General features: G+C 37.3%; 1 long non-coding RNA gene across 2 annotated transcripts in view; it reads left to right on the top strand.

The window, feature by feature from the left end:
* Positions 1-18116, top strand: part of LOC125322093 — a 186677-nt gene that overhangs the window by 32890 nt on the left and 135671 nt on the right. For both annotated transcript variants that reach the window (XR_007201834.1, XR_007201835.1), the window contains exon 2: positions 17095-17214. This is a non-coding gene — a long non-coding RNA (uncharacterized LOC125322093). The remainder of the gene's footprint in view (positions 1-17094; positions 17215-18116) is intronic.

Genomic DNA, 18116 nt, shown 5'->3' with positions numbered 1-18116 from the left:
TGAAAAAGCCATTTTAAATCATTTGATCCAGGTGAGCTGTGCTTGAAGCAATTAGAGGAGCAGACTCACAAGGGGCTATTCTTACAATATATGAGTTTAACATAAGTTGGACACTTAGTCTTATCTACTGTTTTAGGCAGGAATTCTGACCTGGGAGGAAGAAAGGATTTCTGGTACTGCCCTTGGTTCTGCATCCCTTGGAAGCATCTGATGCACAGGCACAGATAATGTCCTTTGCAACTGGCCAATGCATTGTGCCTTTTCCACCACAACGAGCTGTATCCAGGTGGATAGCAATGCCAGTGGATTTACTGCTGCTCTCATTTGTTTGCTTGGAAGGAGCTGTGGAAAAGGCAGATTTGGCTCAGTGTGGCAACAGACGTGGACCAGCTGTCCTGTACATAAGAACCCACTGATTTGGCTTTGAAGGGAAGATCTTGGGCAAAAAGAGGTGGGGAAGTGCCAGTTATGGCTCTGTGCATACAGGCCATGGAGAGGTGTGGAAGTTGTGGGAAGGGAGTGTTGCTAGGGAGCACTGAAGTCAGTCTGTCAATACATGACTGAAATGGTAGGTGGAGTGAGTTTCTAGTCCTCCTACAAAGAGATCACTTTAATTTTACACTTGTGAACTGCCTTCATGCTGTTTGCCCACAGTATGGCCCATAAAATGCCATCCAGACAGCAGCTGCGTGCATTGCTGCGTGTTCCTTCTCTGTGTCTGATGCCAAGCCTTCCAGGGGAAGGGAAGAGCAGAAACACTTCTCACCTGGACTGAAAACCAGGAAAAGACCAAGTGAGGGCCAAATGTACCAGCAGATGGCTGTTCCTGGAGCCTGTTCCCTGGAAGCTGAAACTCCCCATCCTCTGAGCAGGATAAATCTGTCCCGTGCACTCGGGCAGGTTCTCTCAGTGGCGGCTCTTTGCACTCTGCACTATGGAGTGAATTCAGCAGAGTGAAACTTCCGCTCCCCCAAAGTCTTCTCCCCTCTTTCCCTTAATCAAGGTGGCAAGGTGACTGTGCAAGTTTCAGTGCTGTCTCTCTCAAAGTTTTACACAACATGAAAGCAGTAGGGTCAGTTTTCTTCCTGTATCAGACAGATTGTTTCAGAGTAGAGCATCTCTTTTGTCCAGCTTTTTTTTTGCCTGGACTATTTTCCTTCCAGCTGCAGAATTAGAAGGTAAATTTTTAAGTTCAGAATCTGCAGTTTTACTTACTTAGTGGCCTAAGTATTTACATTTTCACCAGAGGACAAATGATCAGACCGGTATAGGAAGGCCTCTTGTAAGATGTGTTGTCTTTTGGTGTGAAATGCTGCAGGTCAATCTTGAGGCAAAACATAGTGAAAATTAACTAATGGCTAATCAACTAAAAAGTTTAATTAACTTTTAACTAATTAACATTTAACTCTTAATTTTCATAAAGTATTTCTTTTGCAACATCCAAATTAAGATGAAGCTATTCAATGATAGACTGAGAACTGCTTTCTTAGAATAACTGACTAAGAAGGGAATCATAGTACTATGGATTTCTAAGCCATAATTCATGCTAGAACTATATTTATTTCTGCATATGAGTTGTATATATATAGTTGTTTTTCCTAAATGTAGAACATTTTCTTACAAAGATTCTTTATTTTCACAACAACAGAGTCTGTTGCATGATTGACAATTTCTGGAAAAGTTAAATATAAATGTTTCAAGTATAGGAGCATTGTTCTTCCTACCTTCATTGGGACCACCTCTTTGGATGTTCAAAAATAAGATGCAAACAGAGCTACAGAAAGATATCAAAAGCAATCTGGGATAAATCACTCTACCATATTATTTGTATTTAAAAATGAGTCTTTTATTTATAATAAGTAGAGCAAAACAGTGGACCCAAAGATCTTCTTTGTTCCCAAAAGCTATTTTCCACTGTCTGAATAATCTGCATCTTTCTTCTCTCTCCATGAACTCTTGAAATCCATTCAGACCTTTCAGAGAAAAGCAACTTAAATATATAAATAGGAAACACACATGCACACAAAAATTTAACATTGTACCCACGTAGTTTCCTGTAAAACTGCAGTCCTGGGAGTGCAGTTCAGTTCCTGTTTACATTCTAGTTTTTACATAGGAATTGCATTTATTGAAATGAAAATAAGCCATATCAGTCATACCAAATTGAAAATACAATCATGTATCTCAGTCTGTCAAGTGATGTTGGATCTCTAATCAGAAAGTAGTATGCAATAAGCTTAAGTACATTTCTGCTGAGGTTTTCCTCATCAGTGCCTCTGATTTAATTTCTGTATTTGATTAAGAAGGACAATGATGGGGTGACTGATATCATTTTGGGAAAAATATCAAAGGGTGAATATTCTGAAGAGAAAAAAGACCTTACTATCAAAGCTTTCATCTATCCTAGTCATTTAAAATGTTACTCAATATTCTGTCCTATCACTCTGCCTTAATCTAAATGTGCACCATTTCAGCTCTGTATGATTGCATTAAAGAAATGAGAGACCTGTGGAATTACTTTGATTTAAGATTTTTTGGGCCTGGGCTTTTCATTGTTCTCGTTTGTGCAGCTAGAGATGTCTGTGTGGGCATTTCCAACACTCAGGAAATAATTGAAGGGCTTGGTTTTCATTGACTCAATGCAATTCAAATCTCTTGCTTATTAACCTAAGTTTGCAAATTAAGAACTATGATTTTAGGGAGAACTATACGAAAAGAACATATTTCATACATGTCCATTTTCTATTAGTTTACACAAATACAGAAATCACTGGAGAGCAGAGAAACCTGGATAAGGTATTGATTCCAGAAGATCTAAGGTGTTTATAAATATTACCTGCCAGTATTTCAAAGGTGGGTAGTTTGCAGATGGACTAATGCAGCCACAGCTGATTGATAATTTTCATTTTAGTTGTCATTGCAAACCTTGAACAAGATCAAGACTTTTAACTCTCAGAAAGGAAAGAACCTTGGTGCTTGAAATGGAAACCAACCCAAGCAAATCTCCCTACGTCTGCTGCTGAAGAGAGGCGTAGAAAGAACTCTCCTCAGAAGAGCTTTGTGAACTTTTCTTGCTACTCCGTGTCATTTATAAATGTTCGATTTCATCTCAATTACTGCACTCCCACCTATTTAGGGAACTTCTCTCTGCAGGAAATTACTCTGTCTTCCTTCTCCTCCAAATTGCTATTACCTTATTGCCAGAAGATAATCTGGTTTTTCTAATAACGTTCCATTCTAAGAAATATTGGAAAAAAATACATACACACATAAAAACAAACCTTGATTTTTGTGTGTATAATTTTCTCTTGTGTAAACATAGGTAATTACCTGGCCATTCCACCAAGTGGGTTACAGACCTGCTCAAATATCCACAGGCTTCAGGATAAATATCTCCATTGGACTGAGTGGACAAAGAGAACAAAATCCTGATTATGAACCTGTTTTACTGCTGGAAATGAAGTCGGAGTTGTCAGCACGATGGAATCTCAGTTGACATAATTCAGAATATGGCTCTAGATTGAATTTTTGTTTGTTTAGGTTGATTTATTTTTTTGGTAAGAATATACATATTTCTGCTTAAGTCTGAGTTTTACTATGAAGGAATCTGGCTGGATTAATCATGCAATACTAATTTAGTATTTGCCAGCATCCATAATGTCACTATGATTTCACTGCACAGTGAAATAAATGAAATCTCTCAGATATCTTGGTTTTCATGGTTATTAAATGGTGAGGTTTTAAAATAAACTCTAATTTCAAAATTCATAGCTTTATGAAAAAATAATTGACAAATATGTATTGTGTACAGTAAGTTAAATGATTTTACAGTATTAAAAGGAGAGAACAAAGACTACTGCAGGAGGTGTACTAAACAAATATTTAAAAGCACATTATGATGACTAATAAGTAATACATAGTAGTATTAAATGTTTCAAAAACTCCTATGTGACCGGACTTAGGTGAAGTCTCAAAATATTAATCTAAAGAACACATCTGTATTTTTTTCATTGATTTAATAGTTCATAGAATTGTGTAGCTTTTTACGAGTAATCATCACCTCAGTTTTTCTTATCAGTGTAATTTCCAGGGCCTGCATGGTCTTTAGATGCAGATTGTTACATTTTGTTCCTTGAGTCAGTGTTCTATGCTTTTTTTCTCCTACTGTTATTTTTTGCCACACTTCCAGATTTATGACGTCTGAAAGTTTGCTTCCAGATTCCGCACATCTGTGTAAGGTCCCACGTGTGTCTGTTTTCCTAAGGGTCTCCTGCACCTAACTTGATTTTTAATTTTGCAGTCTTAATGTTCTGTTTGTATTTAAGATCTCAAATTAGGACTCCTACTACAGCAGTAATATTTCTGGCTTCCTTAAAGCTGTAAAAAAAAAAATTCAGAGCTTATTTAGGGATGTATTTCCAGACTTAGAGATGAGGACAATGCCTGAGCTGCTTTGTATTGCCTGAAAGCAGCTCCAGTACTCTCTCCTTGATTTCAGACAGATGCACAGTCCCTTTCTTGGAGCTGCTTTTCCTTCCCACAGGTGAATGAAGCTTCCCCAGTGCAAAGACTTTGCCATCCTCAAACTGTCAGCTTCAGTTTTTTGAGACAAAGATAGCAAAAGTTAAAGTGAGAAGCTAAGAGAGAGCTCACTCACAAGACACGCAAGGTTATCTGACAATTACCAAAAAGCCATTCAGAAACATCTGTCGGTTGTGTGATAAAAGCAGCGTTTCTTAGAGCCATCTGTCTGCTTTCAGATTAGTTCTAGATTGTGGAAATAACCTGCCTTTGATTAAAGTGGTGGAGTTATTTTTCCCTCATTACACCTGTGACTAAAATTATAGATGTGTTTAATGTAATATATTATGATTGTGAAAGGGAAATATTTTTATCTAAGAGTAAAAATAATGGAGTAGATGCAAGGATCATTTCAGTGGTGAAACAAGAACTATGAAGATATAACTAGGAATTTTATAGGATTTCCTTGCTACTTTTTAAACAGTCTAGCAGTCTATTGAATTTCAAGTTGATATTCAGTCTTTGCAAATAATTTTTCCAGGAATGTTTGTAACAGACTAATTTCAAAATTTTCTGCAGTTTTACTGTAGTTGACATTAAGAACACATGAGACTATTTAAGTTGGTTTCTGGTTTTGATCCAAATTCAGTGTCCTCCTGAAGATTATGCTCCTAACAGTGTTTCATAGAATACATTCTGTCATCTGTTATTTATCTGGTTTCTTTAGCATGATAGATATTCTTCCTTCCCTTTCTGACAACCTTCATCATTGTTTCACTTCTTGGCAGTGTGACATTCTCAAACAGCAATCTAATGCCTACAGAGTTTCATGTTGACACAAACAAAAAGAGAGACAGACTTCCACCTCAATGAAAAGGTGATGGGTAAATATATGTGTAGCTGTCAGTGGGGGAAGTGTTGTGGTTCTGAGTAGATTTTTTTTTTCTTCTTCTGTGTAGCCCTTTTTTTCCTACTTCAGTTCAAGAGTGTATCACCGAGACAGAGCTGATCTCTAAGTAAGTGCCTCTCAGCACTGATTTTACTCTTCAGACTCACAGTTCATTACTCTAACAGCCACACCACAGCATTTTGCATACCCTTTCCATGCTATTTCCAAGCAAACATCTCCCACTTCCAGGCCCATTTGCACTTGATCCTAGCCAAGAAAGCTGCTTTTGCATGTTAAATTGTCCTGCCTGGAGGCACTGACCAGAGTGTGGCTCCCTTGCCCACCTTGCATCTGAAGTCAAAACTGTGCTTGATATCCTTCCATGCCTTTGACAAAGAAGGGCTGTTCACAGATATTAAGTTATTGCAAACAGTAACTGAACCATTTGCCTTTTTATTTACTGCAATTTTCCACTTATGGTAGGTTGCTTTCATGTGTATGAATGAATGTTATTGAATGTTGAATGAATGTTATGAATGAAAGATGAATGAATGTTGCTGAAATGTTATGAAATGAACTAAAATTATTTTGTATGATCAATGGACTAAAAGGTGCACTTTTAAAAAGATTCTGTTTTTTCACTCATCTGAATTTTCATAGTTCTCTCCTGCAGGCAACTTTTTAGGAGATTTTTGCTATTGCTACTAGATTGTGTGGGTATTGAGGTAAAATGAGGTATTGTGGAAGGAATGCCTATTTTATCAAGCTCTGAATGTAGAATTAATAAGAAAAGATTTCTGGCTCCAGAAGCTTAATATGTATTAATAAACCAAAGAGTGAAAAGAAAAAGCTGGAAGGTTCCTATTGTTTGGTCTTTAATTAACTTGCTGAAGATCATAAAAATCTTGTAGCTGGCTGAAAATAACAGTCTTGCTTCCCACTTCAGAACCAGTACATAACCATAACATTTTTAACCTTTGGTCCAACATAGATTTTAATTTATAATAATGTTGTCAATTAGAAAAGAAAAAAAGTACTATTTTCTAAAAGCTGGGGTAAAATTTGCGTGGGATGATAATAGCTGGATTCAGAAAATTAAACTACTTAATTGAAGATGTTTTGAGAGCTACTCATTGCCATTGAGAAATTTAAGAAGGTTAGCTTTGTTTCTTTAATAGCTCTGGAGAATTAATGTAGGATTTTTTTTCCTTCTTCCTTTCCTACAAAGAAATGAATATGCAGAAAGAGTCTTTGGAACCATCTGGCTTAATCAATTTTAAAGTCCTCCCATAAGGAAGCTTTACATGGCTTTTCTTGTTTTAAAGGAATTCAATAGGAAGAAAATAATATATTTGTTACTGGGGGGAGACTGTGTGGCATATTCCGTAAGGGTTTCTGTGTAGTGGATTTCCTGTCCAGCACAAGATGTCAGAAGATCTGAGTTGTCTAAGCTGAGGAGGGCTCTGAAGATCTGTTTATTTTCAATTTTTGTATAGAAAACATCAAAATGATGTTTTTAGAACCACAGTACTTTAGTTGAAGCTGTTCTAGGCCCAGACCTCTTAGGCCTACACAGACGTAGGCCTAGAATCAAGATGCTTTTGCAGGGAAAGAGTTAAGGATAAATTAATTCCATCTACATTACTCCCAGAACAAGCTGAATCATCAAATCTCAGGTGTTCCCATTTGGAATGGTTTCTTCCCAGCAAATGCAACCTGAGCCACAGAGAGAGGAGGAAGACAGAATCCCTGTGGAAATGCGTACTCAGAAAATCACTAATATCAGCATATGAGCTGGGTACAGAGAGAGAGAGCTCTTAGATTTAATAATAATGCAACACTCGTAATTTGAATTGTGTGTTCTGGATGTTGTTGATGGCTGCATTAGCAGTTTGCCAATGTCCTTCATTTGACTCTGACCTGAGAGAGTTTTTGCCTTTTTTCCCCAGGGAGGGAAAGGGATTTACTGGGCTGAGACCCATATTTCGCTGCTGCTCTGCAGCTTCATCCAGAAAAGCTCATTCCTGCTTTTCACCCCCTCAGGGCTGGCTGCCTGGGGAAGTCCTTCAGATAGGAATTGTGATCCCTGGTTGAATTACAGCTCCTGCTAACAGTTTGCTCACAGATCAGCTCTGCTTCTCCGGAGCCCTAAAATACCCATAAGCTTTGTTCAGGACTTTGGGCTCACTTTTTAAGGACATCTGTAATAATAGAAAGAAAGGTGTTATCAGGAGCTAATGCGTGGTTACAGCTGAGATGGAAATCCCTCTCAGTAGTCAGAAATCAGTACTGTGCTTAAATTTGTCTGCTTGTGTGTGGAAAACCTTTGATGACAAGATTTCTGTATTTTAACTCCTTGATGTAATTTTTAATATCAAGGTAAAATTACTTTTCACAGTACAGAGTTTACATCTGCATTTTGTAACGTATTTTTCCTGGATGAGATATCAGAGAAAACAAAAATCAATATTAAAAAAGGTAACATTGCTTTCTTTCCAAATTGGGGTGCTAAGCTTTACTCTCATGGAGGCAGACACCTGCTTAAACTATGTTTGATTTTGTCCCCTTTAAGTTCAGAGCAGCAGAGCCAGAAATATTATTTCATCCCATACCAGCAACTAAAGGTGTTGGAGCTCTTGAAATGTCTTTGTTTTAAAATGATGTTTAGACTGCTGGAGCTCTAGTAAATTGTACTTTTTAAAAGTCTTTCCTTCCATGTTTTCTTTAGACTTTGAAAAATATTGTTAGAATCAATATATTCTAATTTAAACAATTCCTGCATTTGCAAATAAGTTTACAAAAGAGCAACATGTAAAGCCCCTGTTAGCTCAGGGTAAAGTCAACGTGCTGATAAAAATGCATAAATGTTGAGCTGATGAAAAATAATTTGCTACTGATATAACAAGAACGAAATTGTCTTTATTGCTGCAGTAAGTTTTGTTCAATAACTTGTCCACCTGATCTTTGCAATGAAATCTAAAAATATCAATGATTGGCCATAGATTTCATTGCCCTTGATCCCTGTACCTGTGTGACAAAAATATTTCACACCAGCCCTGGTCAACATGAAATGGAGCCACAGCTGAATCTCTTCAAACTTTTGGAAAACACTTTTTTAAAACAACTGCTTCAAACAATTGCAATCCTTGACATGCACTAAAAAAATAAAAGAAAGGAAAGTCATGTGAGCAGAGGCCATAATGGAATTTATTCTGCTCTCAAACAATTCAGACATCCAGCAGAATATTTTAATCTCTTCACAGAAATAATATATTATGAAATGATTTTGGGTATATATAATAAAGTAGTATGCTAAGCATTTTAATATAATTTAAATAAATTTGATCAGAGCAACACATATTTTATATATCTTGAATAGAAATAGGTATTTAATTTTCTGCAATTGGAAAAGAATGTTTTGAATCTTCTTCCTTATTATTGGAAAGAATTCTTCCCTGTTTAAAAGCCAAATTTGAAGTTAAGATATTTCGGAGCTGCACAGGAGGGGACTTACTGTATGGGGGTCTGACAATGACTACTTTTTACTGATAAAGGGCTTAAATGTGTCATGCTTAGAATAATTCTTCTTTCTCTCTATCCTTTTCCTTTTTTTGGTGTTTCTTTTTTTCTTTTTCTTTTTTTCCCCAATTATTGACTGTCATGTAGATTAAGATGTAGCCATGGGTAGATTCTGCATTATGAAGGTGAGGAACTGGAGGGGAAGAGCTCTGAAAGTATGGCACAGATCTGATATGCAGAGTCAGGAATTTCTCTAGATTCTCTCTTAAAATTGGCAGTAATGATATCTTCATTGATTGTTTTGTTTTGGGTTTTTTTTTCATTTGAACATCAGCATTTGGCTATTATAAATACAATGAAGACATTACCTCGCTTCACATAGCACTGAAAAACTTGTTCCACTTTTGACTGAACTTAATTCCTACCTGTGACCAAAAAGGGTAAGGCTTTATCTGCCAATCAGCTACTCCTGCAATACAAACACAAACATATTTAATTAATTCCTTTTAAATTGCATTTCTCATGTCACTTTTAGGACAAAAACCAGGAAAAAGACTTTAAGTGACCAAATCTGGAACTCAGAAAAAATAAATTCCTGCCTGAGTATTGTTTAGGTCATTATTAACTCAGTAATTGCAATGTAATTTACTTAAATCAGCATTACAATGTGATACTGATCTATCAAAGAGTATTCTGTGGCTATTAAACAGAATTTTTTTAACCATGAGCATGGATTACTTTAGATTAATGTCCACAGCTGATCATAGGTCACCAGTTATGTCCCCAGAGAATATTTCCTGACTGCTACTCAAGGTGCTCCTTCTTTTTGACCTCTCTGTGAGACAGAGAGAGAAGGCAAAAATCATATTTATAAGGTTCTACAATATACTCTGAAAAGTGACCGGCTCTGACTTTGGCAAACCAAGGGAGGAAATCCATTTATCCACCTGGTTTTTTTTGTGAAGTGTGGATTACTCTTTTATGTGCTGTAATACCTAACATTCATTTTAACTGCTCCATCCATGCATTTGGCTTTCTGTAGTTTGAAGAAGGGGGTTTTTTTCAGCTTCTGAGGATAAAAACCACCTGTGTTCTTCAAATATTTCATCCCTTGTAAGCCTTACATTTAATTTAGCAAGCCCAAGACAGTTTCTAAATGAATGCTGTGTACTAAGACCAATTATGATCTTTCAATAAATAAGTTCTACCTGCTTTTATATTTTTTTCTTACATTTTCTTTTTTTTTTCTTTTGAAAAATGTGCTTTCCATCCAGTAACAGCATGCAGAAAAAAACCCCTGACTCCTGTGGATGGAAATATTTCATTCATGATCCATGCATACCCCTTGTATTGCCTGAAAAATACAGTTTTTAAGTAGGGCTTGGGAGAAATGAGTAATTTACTTTGTTTTATTAATCCTGAATTTCATTTTTTACTGTCTAAAGGAATACGTGCTCTAAATATCAACTTGTATGTTACCCTGTTTTGAAGGGCTTACTTGAGAGTAAGAATATGTCTTTAAATACTTTATTTAATCAAGGGGAAAGTCTGGAAATTAAAAGTGTGTTTCCAGTGGGTTTGTAGAAATTGAGTAGATGCTTATTTGATGTGTGGTGTGTATCCATATACCAGAACTTGCAGTGTAACAGAAATGGGCAAGAAATGGGCCAGAAAGAGTCTAGAAATAAGCAAGAAATAGGGCAGAAATAGACAAGAAATAGGCCAGACCCTCCTTTATCCAGGTACTCACTGTATGGTTGCCTCTATTTACCATCGGTGGTGCAGCTGAAAGGGCCATTGCTGGTCCACTCACTCAGTTCCCTTTTTAATTCTCGGGTTTTTTTGATCATACAAGTGCACATCAGCTCCACGTGGTGACAGCTGGCATTTCCTAGGTGTGGATGTACAGGGATCCTTCTGAGCAACTAAGTAATTGCAAATTATGAATCCTGGCATAGCATGGAGTAAACAGCTAATTTTGACCAGCAATCTGTAATTTTACTTTCCTTAGATTGCTTCCACACGACCTCTTTAGCTGTAATGAGAATTACATTTATGTGCAGGAGAGAGGGCTGACAATTCAAACAGTCAAAGCATAATAGTCCCGTGAAGCTGTGAGGATTCATTCCTGACAATCCAAGTGGGAGCATTAGAGGAATCTCTGGAGGAAGGATTGCCTTAATGGCTGTAAATGCGCTGTGAGTGTGTTAGTAAATCACATGTGGAATTCCCTCCTGACTCGCTTCCCCATCGCTCTCTCACTCTCCTTCTTTGCAAGGCAGTGGCAAATCCTTCATTGTGGAAAATTTAGTATTTCATCCTGCTGGAACAGTTTGCCTATTTGTCTTCCCTACACGCATAATTGCCCAGCATGTGTGAAGGCTGCTACTGCATTGCTTATGTGTGTTCCTTGATTTATTAACCTTTACAACAACAAAAAAATCCCACTTAAAAGCACTGCTAATGTCAAGATGTAAAAATCCAGCACAAACAACGTTCACTTCTGGGTTTGTGTGCTCATGATGGTCTAAGATAATCTGTACAAGTGCTACTACTCTGGCAGACAGGTAGTTTTGGATGTGATCTACATACTTTATTTTTGACGTGACAAGGGCTAATGGCATCCCTTGTCCCATCTTTTACAGTTCTGCCTGTGCTATTTGGTTTTTCTTCCTCAAATTATTAGCATGACCAGGAAGTTGGAAATACTGAAACGGCCAGAGCAGGTAGAATGCTGTGCTTTGCTAAATGAGGATTTAGTGGAAAGTGTCATTAGGTATGTAATCAAAAGGAGCCTTCTTCATTGCTTTCTGGGAACAAAGTGTGCATTTTAAATATTTGTTCGCTCTATGATTATGTCAAGCTGGATGGGTCTGGGAGCAACCTGGTTTAGTGGAAGAGCTCAAAAATGTGCACATTTTAAAAGTCGTGGGGTCACTTTCTTCAGAAGAAAGGAGAAGGCCGTGAGTTTGGGCAGGAGAAGGATAATTCTGGTGTTCCTTACAGAAAGGCTAGAGGGTCTGGCTTCCAGGATGATCATAGATGATATCCCAGAAGAAAACTCATGTTTTTTCCTTAAATATTTTTTTGAAACTGTGCTAACAGAACCACAGCACAGTTGCTTGCAGAAAGGTGCAGCTCTTTAGGAGTAGATCTCCTGGACTCTCCAGTAAGCCTTGGGCCTACTGATGCAACTCCAGGAATGAGGAACTATATGGGAATGTTCATGACAGTTGTTCAAGATCAGTGTTCGCTGGAAATTATTCAAAAGCCAATGGTAGTCACATCACACACCTCTGAAAGTCCCTGACACACAAGGATGAGTACTTATGTGCTTGGCCATGATAGTACTTGGTTCCCAAAGGTTTTATCTGGCTTTTTTTAGACCATACAACGTGTATAACTTCTTATTTAAAACATCAAGCATTCTGTGAACAGCAAAAGTAGCAAGGCTTTTTTTTTTTAACTATGATTCTTGTGTGCGTTTTTCTTTCTTTCTCCTCAAATTTTCCCTTGGTTGCTTCTCAGGACCCCTGCAACACAGGTTTGCATCCCTATATCCCAGAACCTGCTATACTTCCCATACTGTCCCATGTTGTGGTGGGGAAGTTCCCTGCAAGTGTCAGCTGTACAAACATCTGTGGCATCTCAATCCCTTTAAACCTCTGCTTTCTGTTGAAGTGAAAATCCATTAACAGGTTCACCTCCAGGGATGGGGCAACTTCTCTGGGCAACTTCTTCCAGTGCCTCACTACCCTCTGAGCAAAGTTTTTCTTCCTAACATTTAATCTAAAATCTCTTGCTTTTTAGTTTAGAACCATTCTCCCTTGTCCTATCCCTCTCTGCCCATGTAAGAGCAAAACCTAAAGTTCACCATGTCATTTGGAAAGTGAATTTGGAGAAATTAAGGGCTGGTAATACATCATGCATTCATTTCTGCAGCAAATACGTATCCTGTAAGAGGATGCCAGGGAGGAAAGTGGAGCAACAAAAGTGAAAAATTGCCACTTGATGCAATGATTTGTCACCTGTTGACAGTTGTGCCTTTTGGCAGGAAAGTTCATTATGAATGATAAGTTGAGGGCTCAAAGCAGGACAGAGAAGCCTTTAAGATTTGTCCTTGAAGGCTGATGATGTACAGCATGGTTTCTTTCTTTCTGTAGTGGAGGTTAGTGCAGTCTAATGAGACTGTTAATCTATTTTAAGATATCTCCTATCAAAAGAAATACAGGAGGAAGGATGTTCATATTAAACCATATTGTCACAATACCGGCAAAGGGCAATGCCCTGTAAATATCTGTACAAATAAGAGGAGAGAGGTATTGGCAACTAATTAAAATCAGAGTACTGATATTGAAAGCCTAATTTTCATAAGGGTGACTTGAGAACAAGAAATTTATGTCAACTGGAATATTGATCATTCTAAAAGATCATAAGAAGAGTGCAGAGCAGACCAGGGTTCATGAAACCTTTCCTCCAGTAGAGACTTTTATAACATGCACTCAAGAATTTACCTTTTCTGTTGTCATATCCAGTGGTTTCTGTTGCATCCAAATCCTTTGTTTCCACTGTATATTTTCAGTAGTAATTTTATAGGTGTAATGTAGAATAGACAACAGCAGGGAAAATGTGTTTTTTGCATGTTTTTTTCATGTTCCCTGTGGTGATGAAAGTTGAAACTATGAGTATCTCCCTCCTTCCTGCTCCTATTCAAACAGATGAAGTGTTTCGTACACAGAATCAGCCATATTTTTTCCTACACCATTAAGTGTAAAAAAGTATTTGGCTTAAGGACTTCCAAGTAAACAACTATTTGACCCTTCATAGGCTTTTTCTTAGAAGAAATAAAATATTAAAGGATATGACAACCCTGTGGTTATCTTACTTAAGAGGGATTTTAACTCCAAGAGAAACAGGGAAGTCAGTGTGGGAATAACCCAGGGTGAGAATTCCTACTGCTGTATTTCACCTTTTTATTTTGCTCCTGTGTCACCAGTGGGTGCCACTTCTCCTGTTAACTTCCGCTGTCCTCGCCCAGGTCTGATATTCTGCTTCTGAGGGATAGCAATACTTTGGATGAGAGATCTTTTAAACTTCTACGTCCTGATCTATTTCCTGTTGTACTTCCTGTTGTGGGTTCTTCTCTGCTGAAGAAGACTACCCAATTAAAGTGTAATATTTTCTTTCCTGTGGGCATTAGACTCAGCTGTTTATGCCTGGTTATGAAATTCAGTGAAATTGTGTGATGATATTCCTCCTCCTCTTACAGAGTGTTGACAGGTTTCTCACATATTCTCTCTGAATGCTGGAACTACACAGAGATGGAGCAGATGGACTTGCTCTGCCTTTAATCAGGAAATATATTTACTTAGGAGTCACATGCAATGTTTGTTTCTTAAATTTTTTTTGGAAGAAAGAAATTTTCTGTTATTTTTATGGTTCTTTCTAAGTGGAAGAAAGAGGAAATGATTGGAGAATAGCTGTTCAGAGGAGTATTTTGATGAGATCATTTGGTAGGAAGAAGTTAAAAGGCGAAGGAGAATATCCTGCAAGGTGGTTGACCCTCAGGTATAGTGAATACAGAGGGGGAGAAAGGGTTTACCTCTCCTGTGTCTGGCAGGCATGCAGGCAGCCTTTAGTCAGGCCATGTGATTATAATCACAGCATTTCAGCTTGGGTCTTTATCTCATCTTGAGATAACTGCTTCACTAATTGTTTTTCAGTAAGAAATATAGTTGCTTCTGATAATGGCTTTTTTTTTTTTTTTTTTGGCTTGCTGCTTGGATAAATAGAGATATTCTTGAATACAAAGCTTGGGTTTTATTCTCTAAGTATTCATTAATACAGAGAAGACCAGTTATTTACAGCATTTGATCTTTTGACCTTGTGACATCTTACTGCACCACTGTGACTGTATAAAGTCAAAAGTCAATGACAGCAGCATCTTCTTTTGGTTGGAAAGCTTTTAATAATTGAGATACTCCTTTACCTCTGCTTCTCTATGATATGCTAATATCTTGTTTGTCTGATATTCATTATTGCTTTTTTATATTGATTTGTGTAATTTTCGTGTCATCACCTGTACAGTTATTTTTGATGGAACATTTTGATAAATTGTTAGAGAAGTGCTTGTATCTACTTCCCTATACTGATAGGAAATTTTATTCTATACAGCACGTTATATACTGTACCACACATCCTAAATAGCTCAAGTTGGTACAGAAAAGACACCAGAATATAAGAACATAAAATGCAAATATCATAGTATCATTTAGGGTGGAAAAGACCTCTAAGACCATTGAAGCCAACTGTACACATAAGTTGACTAAATTAAAACTGAAAGTGATATATTTTTAAAAGTCAGTACATATTTTAGCTGATGTGCTCATGGGTATTTTCTAAGATGAAAAGGATTTGTCTCCTGAAGGAAGCCAGCAGAATCTAATGTCACAAGTCCCTTGGGATTTGTAGGACAGCAAGATCAGTTAAGCCATTGCACTTCCAGAGCTGTCCACCTTCCCCTCAATTTATAATTAAAGGAGTCTTCCAGCACCAAAATTACACATTACAGTTCCTGGGTTTCAGCCAAGTGATGTAGAACTGGGAGAATTGCTGAAAGTGGTTTCATTTCCTCCCTCAATTCCAGTATTAATCAGTCTTTGTAGAGGAGCAAGTCAAAACCCCATTCTCAAATAATATCCTCAGTCTGTCCAGCTTCAGTTGTCACTGGGCTGCCACAGACTGTTCACAACCATGGATTTCAGCTTTCCTGTCATCATGACACCTAGATTTGAAAGTGATCTCTCCTACAGTATTTCATGTCATTGTGGGAATCTTATTCCCTTCCGTTTCATGTGTTTAAAATCTTAAAACTTCTGGAGCTGGAATGACCATTTAACTGTTATAATTTTTATTATTATTTTAATGGAAAGTCTATGAGCTCTGAAACAGTGAAAGACACTTCCAGACACTTTCATGAAAATCTCTTATCTCTTCTGAGGTAAAAGGGACTAGAATGTCCTCATAATTACTCTTGTGGATATCTTTTTAATAGCCTTGGAGACACAAACAAATATTTAATTATTAGGAAAGGAGTGAATACAATGAAGAATAACATACTAATAACAAGTTTAATAAATACATAGAATTCATTAATTGATAATTAATTTAAGAGATAAGCACAACTCAATTGATTTCCCTTCAAGCAAGGAGATCATGCAGGTGTTTACTTAGGAAGAGATATCCTGCTATATGAGTCTGTGTCAATAGAATTCCTCTTTTCCTTGGATCTAAACAAGTGTTGATTTAGTAGAGCTTCTTTGCTCCCCTTTTCCTACCAAGCATGCATTTTTCCTTCTCATGTCATTATAAAAAAATAACTTGGCATGTGTAGTGGGAGAGAGCCTTAGAATTGGCCTGTATAGCATGAGAAAAAGTCAAGGAAAGAAGTCCTTTATCACTCTAGAAAGCAGAGATGAAATTAATGCAGAGCTGTTTTCTCATATTGCATCCACTGGTACTTTCTTACCTCGATAGATCTATTTCATTCAGCTGGAGATTAAGATCTCTTTTCCCTGATTCTAAACATTTTTAGAGAATAAGAAGGCTATTTTTTTATCAAGTGCTATTTATTCCATGATCTCTAACTTAATAATTTATTTTAAAGGAAACTGTCAAGCTTAATTTGGTCTCAACGATATAGCTGTAAAAACAGAGTTTTGTGAGGTCTTTGTGACTCATCCACCAGATTTATTTTGCGTGCTTTTAGAAAAACTGTTTTATTTGTGAGATGGAAAATTTCTTGCTTGAAATGGGATGTTTAAAGTGAGTGGTTTTCCTTGGATTTCTTTGAGAATAATTTTTCCTTTTAAAAAGTGAGTATTTCACAGTGACATTTGCAACCCACATGAGGTATTGTTGATAGCAGAGATGAGAAAAGGCACCTAAAGAAGGTAGATGTGTGGAAGAAGTGTAAGACTTCAGGGGTGCTTTACCCACTACACTCTGTTCTTCTTAAGCTTCCTTAAGTGAAAAAGAAATGTGACATTATTTGGGGGGGGGGGGGGAAGAGCACAAAAATCACAGAATTCTGATTGCTGTTTTTAAAATACAAGCTTAAAGATGACTGCCCTGTTTTCATATTTTCACTCTATTTTATTTTTCAGGTAAAAAGTATCAAAATCTTATGGAAGAAAGCTGAAAAAATTGTTAGCACCACTCCATCCTGGGATGAATTTGCTGCAGGGTGGGAAACAACTGTCATAAAGGTCTGTCAAGCTGGTTTGGTAAGTCCCAAGTTCATTCCATTTGTTTAAAAAAGGAGTAAAGGTCAGATGTGAGGAAGGGCTTGAAACAAACAAACCAAAAAACCCCAAGAAAATCAGAAAAAAAAAAAAAGTAAGCTTAGAGCATTTGTGGAATTACATCAAAACTGAAGTTTGGGGAGATTTTCGGGGTTGAAATGCTTTGCCAGCTGGCTTTGGGCTGTGGCTCAACAAAAAGGGGGTTTGGCTTTTATGTTCCTGGTGCCAAGTGACAGCAACTGCAACCATACAGCTCAAAAGGTTTGATCTGCAATGAGCTCCCTCTGCCAGCTCGGGCTTGTCCTAAAAACGCATCAGGTGATGTCTTGACTTCCCCTTGCGAGCTGTGGGTTGGCTGATGTCACATGCAGGGGATATTTTGGTGGAAAGTCTGTCACGGTCCCTGCCATTGTGGAGCTGGGTAAAATTTTTGCTGTTGGTGTCTGTTCTGTGCAAATCCAAGACCAATGATGGGGGAATCAGAGCTTTTAAGCACTCAGTGTTACAGCCTGACATGTGTCTGTGTAATGTACTGTAGACATGTAAATCAGAGTCATTAATTACCGTGGAGCACTTCAAAAGCCTGCCAGTTGTTAGTTTTTCCAAAGCAAAAATGTGCACACAAGGAAAATTCTCCGAGAAGGCATTTGTGAAGTGAAAAATCATAAAATCTCACTTGGCATGCTACCAGCTGTGAGCTGTTTCAAGTATCAATTCAACATATCAATTATGTTAATGTATACACTGACTAATGATTTTTCCAGAGAATGCAGTGGAGCACTCAAATTTTTTTGTGGAGGATATAAAAAAAAAAAAGTTAATATGTGCTTTGCCATATCAAATTATGTTATGGGAATAGCAGTTTGGCTGTATAGTTATTTTTG

The sequence above is a fragment of the Corvus hawaiiensis genome, chromosome 2, assembly GCF_020740725.1.
Source record: "Corvus hawaiiensis isolate bCorHaw1 chromosome 2, bCorHaw1.pri.cur, whole genome shotgun sequence".
In the NCBI taxonomy this organism is placed as follows: Eukaryota; Metazoa; Chordata; class Aves; order Passeriformes; family Corvidae; genus Corvus; species Corvus hawaiiensis.
Note: the sequence above shows the minus strand (reverse complement) of the source record. Positions and strands in the feature narration are given on the sequence as shown.